Consider the following 7019-nt stretch of genomic DNA (forward strand, 5'->3'; position numbering starts at 1 on the left):
TTTAACATAACTCACTATCTTTTCTTAGTTTCACGTTCTCTGTGGGTCTCTAGAAACAGAAGAGGGAATGGCTAGAGCCCAGGGCCTTCGGGCCGGCTGGGCAGTGGTCCCAGAAGGAAGGGAAGGTAGGCTGGGGACTTGGGGCTTGCAGTGAAGGAGGGGCCAGTCCTGCCCTCCGGAGAGGAAGGGTCCACGTCCTGCACCAGCTGGACCGTAAGAAGCATGGAAGAGTCTCAGGCCAGATTAGAGCCTACAGGCAACTCCACTCTGCCCTCCATCACTTTTGCTCTCAGGATTTTTTTCTCCAGGGCACAGGGAAGAAAGACCAGAACGTAGTTGGTCCAGACCCAAGAGCGCTCAACTCTCGCCCCCTGGTGGTCCCACCGGGGAGAGCAAGTTACAACAGGGGCTTGCAGAGTAAGGGACGGGCGAGGAAGGCGGCTCAGAGGCCAGTGCTCTGTACAGGTGCTCAGACATAATCCTGCGGTCCCTGGAATCCTGTGGAAGCCCTCGTGGCTAGGATGGAGAAGCTGGAGAGGAAGGGGTAGAAGGAACGAGAGAAGGCAGAGGAAAGATGAAAGAGAAGAGAGAGAGGAGGCGGGGAGGGTAAGGGGCAGGACCCTGAACACTGTGGAGAGGACCAGGCCGCGTTCAGAAACCAGCTGAGAATTGCTGGCCTGGAGGATGCTGGTGTGGCTTGGGGAAGTGGGTCCTTTCCCATCTCATGCAACTTGGGAGTCTGAGTCCCAGTGATAGGTCTGCCCTGCACTCCAAGCAGCTCCCTAGACTCCGTGTCCCCCAGCCCCAGTTTCTTAAGGGGGTGCTCTTCCCTTGAGGCAGTTAAGTACAGCTGCCTGGCTTGACCCCCGAAGTTGGTCATATGCATTTCCCATAGCTACTCACCTGCCTGCAGCCAGCCTGCGCCCCGTCGAGCGGGTTGTGGCCCACAGAGGCAGAGGCAGACGGGCACTGCCCCTCCTGCACCTGCCCCCAGCTGCGAGCTGCAGGATGCGGTCAGGAGAGGAAACAGGGCCTCCGGCTCCGACTCATTCTGGGGTTTCCAAAGAGCTCCTTGCTGAGGGCATCGACGGGGCACTGTCTGGGCCGCTGAGAATCGACTCATTCTCCTCATCCAGCCCATAGAGGAAGGAGAGGGGGAGGGGAGGATGGACAAGGTGAGCCTCATCCTCTGCCGGGCAGGCCCCGAGGCTGCCTGAGTCAGCAGCACCCGTGGGCAGGGAGAGGTCTGGGGCGAGTCCCCATCCCAGTGTGTGTGGGAGGGCTGTGTGCAGTGCAGAAAGGCAGCCGCCCAGCCCCCGGGAGGCTTTTAGAAGCTACGCCACGGAGATCCCAGCTTGTTCCTCTTTCTCCTTTCCAGCAAGAGCTCAGAGAGCTTTTCCCAAGACCCCTCCTCTACCATTTCTCAGGAATAACCACCTGACAGAGATGAACGCTTGCTCCTTCAGCCAAGTGAGGAGAGGAATGTACTGGGGACTTGATAACCTCTCCCAACTTGCACCCCTTCCCTTCCTTCCATAGGGTGAACCAGTCCGTTCCCAGTGACGGCTCTGGTTTCTGCTTCCAGGACACTTGCTTCCCAAGCCCCGGCTTCAGCAGACCCCGTTCAAATCAGCCCCAGGCCCTGTGCTCAGAGCTGTGCAGCAGCAACTCAAACTTCAGCCCAAGGAGGGCAGACACATTTTTCTTGACTCCTTCTGAATAAAAAAAATTTTTAAACATTTATTTATACGTGAGAGAGACATAGAGACAGAGCAGGAGCAGGGGAGGGGGCGGTAGTGAGAGAGGGAGGCACAGGATGCGAAGCAGGCTCCAGGTTCCAAGCTGTCAGCACAGAGCCCGACGCGGGGCTCGAACCCACATACTGGGAGATCATGACCTGAGCCGAAGTTGGACGCTTAACCGACTGAGCCACCCAGACGCCCCTTGACTCCTTTTGATTTTTTTAATAAAAAAGTCAAATGTGTACAAATCAGATTTCGCGTAAACATTTGGATTTCCAGCATTTGTTTTTAAAATAGAAGCCCTTTGCTTGTGACATTTGCAGTGACAACCACTTTGAGACAGAACCTCAGTGTTGGAATGTGCCATAGTCTCTACCACGCCTTTCCATGCTCCCCTCCAGCCACAACACATGCCAAGGCCAAGGTACAAGTTGTAGTGGGACAAACTAAATACAGCCATGTTGGAATGCCAGAATTCTTCTACCTGACATACTTCATTCCTTCACTTTATCTGATAGGCCCTTTAGGTGTTTGATGTTTTCCAACCACTGGTTTAGGGCTATGGAATTAGAAAGATCTGTCTTCCAATCCTGCATCAGTCATTTACTGGTTGTGTGACTTCAGGGTGTGTGGGTGGCTCAGTCAGTAAGGCATCCGACTTCTGCTCAGGTCATGATCTCACGGTTCATGGGTTCGGGCCCTGTGTCAGGCTCTGTGCTGACAGCTCGGAGCCTGGAGCCTTCTTCAGATTCTGTGTCTTCCTCTCTCTCTCTTCCTCCCCTGCTCATGCTCTGTCTTTCTCTCTCTCAAAAATAAAATAAAAATTTTAAATGTAAGACAGGAAGCCATCAAAATCCTAGAGGAGGAAGCAGGCAAAAACCTCTTAGACCTCAGGCACAGCAACTTCTTACTCAACATGTCTCCAGAGGCAAGGGAAACAAAAGCCAAAGTGAACTACTGGGACCTCATCAAAATAAAAATCTTCTGCACAGCGAAGGAAACAACCAGCAAAATTAAAAGGCAACCGACAGAATGGGAGAAGATATTTGCAAATGACATATCAGATAAAGGGTTAGTATCCAAAATCTATAAAGAACTTATCAAACCAAACACCCAAAAAACCAAATAATCCAGTGAAGAAATGGGCAAAAGACATGAATAGACACTTCTCCGAAGAAGACATCCAGATGGCCGACACATGAAAAAATGCTCAACATCACTCATCATCAGGGAAATACAAATCAAAACCACAATGAGATACTACCTCGCACCTGTCAGAATGGCCAACATTAACAACTCAGGAAACGACAGATGCTGGTGAGGATGCGGAGAGAGAGGATCTCTTTCGCGATGCTGGTGGGAATGCAAACTGGTGCAACCACTCTGGAAAACAGTATGGAGGTTCCTCAAAAAACTAAAAATAGAACTACCCTACGACCCAGCAATTGCACTACTAGGTATTTATCCAAGGGATGCAGGTATGCTGTTTTGAAGGGGCACATTCACCCTCATGTTTATAGCAACGCTACCAACAATAGCCAAAGTATGGAAAGAGCCCAAAGGTCCATCGATGGATGAATGGATAATGAAGATGTGGTATATTTATACAACGGAGTATTACTTGGCAATCAAAAAGAATGAAATCTTGCCCTTTGCAACTACGGGGATGGAACTAGAGGGTATTATGCTAAGTGAAATTGGTCAGAGAAAGACAAATACCATATGACTTCACTCATATGTGGAATTTAAGAGACAAAACAGATGAACATAAGGGAAGGGAAGCAAAAATAATATAAAAAGGAAGGGGACAGAACGTTAGAGATATATATAGAGAACAGAGGGTTGCTGGAGGGGTTGTGGGTGGGGGGATGGGCTGAATGGGCAAGGGGCATTAAGGAGGACACTTGTCGGGATGAGCACTGGGTGTTATATGTAGGAGAGGAATCACTGGAGTCTACTCCTGAAATCATTATTGCAGTATAGGCTAACTAACTTGGATGTAAATTAAAAAATAATAATAATAAACAAATTAATTAATTAAATTTAATTTAAATTAAAACAAAAGACAGAGACTTAACTGGTTGTGTGGCTTTACTGCAATTACTTAGCTTCTCTAGGCCTCAGTTCCCTCATCTCTAAATGAAGGTAATAGTACTGCTACAAATCCCAAGCTACAAACTCAGGTTTGCAAGGCACACAGGTCGTTTCTTTTCTTTTAAATCAATTTGATTCTGTTCCAGGCCTGCTGGGATGGCAAAAACCGGCTACTTTCTCCAGCAGAATCCTGAAGGTTTAGGGGGAATGCCAGAAAGCTGGGTAAGGGCGGACATCTAGATGCTGTAGCCCCCAGGGACCTCTTGTAGACTGGGCTCCTGCTTCCTGGATGTGTGTGGTGCAAGAGTCTGTCGAGGCTAGAAACTTGGGGCCCAGCATCCCACCTCCCAGCCCTGCTGAGGTCTTGCCGCCTCTGAAGGGCATTGCATGAAGGTCCTTGCTGCTCAGGACACACACCATTTTCTTTCGCACTCCCAGGCCATCGCACCTCTTTTTCCTGGCTCTCAAAAGCCACCTCGCTGCCCTTGTCCCTGGGGACCCCTGCCATTGTCTCAGCAGGCTTAGGGCTAAGGCCTTTGGGAAGCTTCCACTTTCCACCCAGACAAAAGAGAGGGGTGAATGGGAAGGGAAAAAGAATGCAAATCAATATTTCAGCAAATTGTCCCATTGCATGAGTAATAAGAATAATGTTTACCTTCATTTTTTTTTTTTTAATGTTTATTTATTTTTGAGAGAGACAGAGACAGAATGTGAGTGGGTTAGGGTGAGAGAGTGAGGGAGACACAGAACCAGAAGCAGGCTCCAGGCTCCGAGCTGTCAGCACAGAGCCCGACGCGGGGCTTGAACTCACAAGCTGTGAGATCATGACCTGAGCCGAAGTCGGACGCCGACTGAGCCACCCAGGTGCCCCAATAATGTTTACCTTCAAAGGCACTTTCCCCTCTGTCTACCCCTTAAACGTTCCCAGGATCCCACCCCCTTCCCTGTCCTGTTCTCATTGTCTACACCCTTCCTGCGTGATTTCACCTACTCCCAGAGCTGCAGCTCTGTAGTGGCTCTCAAGCCCCCTTCTCCAAACTTCCTGGGGCTTTAGAACCCCCAGCCAGGCTGCTCACTGGACATCACCTTCAATGTCCTCAGGTGAACACATCTTACGCTGAACCCTCAAGCTAAAAACCTGGGAACCCCTAGACTCTTCCCTCTTTTTCCCTGCCACGTCTGTAGCCGGTCAACTGTGAAGTCAGGCCAGGTCTACCTCCTAAAAAGCTGTTTCTGAATGCTCCCCACTCCATTCGCTCATTCATCAAAGTGATCTCAAACGGAGTCTGCCTAGGTTCCGGATCGACAGTTTTCAGTAGTGTGATGGATCATTTTATGTGTCAACTTGGCTAGGCCCGTGGTACCCAGATATCTGGTCAACCATTATTCTAGATGTTTCTGTGAAGGTATATTTATTTTTATATATTTTTTAAAGATTTTATTTTTAGGTAATCTCTACACCCAATGTGGGGCTTGAATTTACAAGCCCGAGATCAAGAGTTGCACACTCATCTATCAAACGAGCCAGCCAGTTGCCCCTCTGTGAAAGTATTTTTATTTTTAGTTTTTTTAATGTATTTATTTTAAGAGAGAGATAGAGAGAGAGGCAGAGAGAGCTAGCACAAGTGGGGGAGGGGCAGAGAGAAGGAGAGACAGAATCCCAAACCGACTCTACACCATCAGTGCAGAACTGGATGCGGGGCTCCACTCGACTCTTGAACCGAGAGATCACGACCTGAGCCAAGATCAAAAGTCTGATGCTTAACCGACTGCGCGCCACCCAGGTGCCCCTGTGAGGGTACTTTTAAATGAGATTAATATTTAAACCAACAGTAGACTGAGTAAAACAGATTATCCTCCATAATGTAGGTGGGCCTCATCCAATCAGTTGAAGGTCTTAACAGAAAAAAGACTGACCTCTGATGAAGAAGGAATTCTGCAAGCAGACTGCCTCTGGACTGGAACTGCTATCTTCTCTGGGTCTCCAGCATGTCAGGCCACCCTGTAGATTTTGGACTCGACGGCATTTCCAACGGAATGAAACAATTCCTTAAAATAAATCTCTCTCTCCATTTCTCTCTCTCTCTCTCATATGTATTATATACATATATCCTATTGATTCTGTGTCTCTAGAGAACCTTGACTAATACAATTAGCTTCTCTTCAGTTTCAGGATAAAAACCTTAAATCCTTACTTAGCCCACGAGGCTCTTCAGTCAATTTAGCTCATATAGTGCCTTTGGACAAATGAGAAAAAGTCACCACCTCTAGGCAGGGCACACAGCTTGGTGGGTGGAACACGGGTGAGTCCTCCCTCTTAGTATGGTGGAAACCTGGACGACCAGACAGAGCTGCCCTGCTTCCCGATGAACCTCTGCCTGCCACTTTAGCCTTGTCTTTGTTTTCATTCTTTTCCTTCCTCCTCATCCGACACCCTAAGGTCCGCGCAGCTCCTAGGTCCCCGTGCTTCTTTGCCACTATGCGTTTGTATATCCCGTCATAGCTGCCTCAAGATCCTTCTTGCATTCTCCCGCCTGTTCCCCGGGCACATGCCTTCTCCCGCCAGACTTTGCGACCCTCAGCCTGGCCCAGCCGCGCGCACGGCCCCTCTCTCTCTCTCTCTCGCTGCTCTGAGTTTCAGCCCTTGCTTCATTGATGCTATTGCTACTTGATTACTGGCCTAGGTTGGGGAATCATCCAGGGAAGAATTTGAACTTTGATCCACCGTGCTGGGCACTCGTAGGTGCTCCATAAACTTCTCGCACAAATGAAAACAGGGACGTGTGAGTGAGAGAGTGAGTGAACGGATGGAGGGAGGGAGGGCACCAAGCTAGCGGTAACAGCAGGAGGCGCTCACCGGGAGTGGGCTCCTTTCCTTGCGCGGCGGAGCCCGGCCAGCCGGCGCCCAGGAGGAGGACTGGGCTCGGGCCGGGGTAGGGGGAGGCGGTTGCGGCTGCGCCAGCGCGCGGTGGCTCGGCAGCACCGCGGTGCCCAGCGAGGGGGAAGCGGACTCGCGGGGAGGGGGGACGGGGCCTGCGGGGGAGGGGCGCGGCGCCCTCTTGCCGGCTCCTCTCATTCTTTCACCCCGGGGTCTCCAGGAATGGAAACGGCCCCCGGCCAGGCCGGAGCGCGCGGATGAAAGGCGGCCCTCGGACGGAGAGAGGAGCCTCCTCCCGCCCGGGC

Source organism: Panthera onca, chromosome F1 (assembly GCF_046562875.1).
Source record: "Panthera onca isolate mPanOnc1 chromosome F1, mPanOnc1 haplotype 2, whole genome shotgun sequence".
Classification (NCBI taxonomy): Eukaryota; Metazoa; Chordata; class Mammalia; order Carnivora; family Felidae; genus Panthera; species Panthera onca.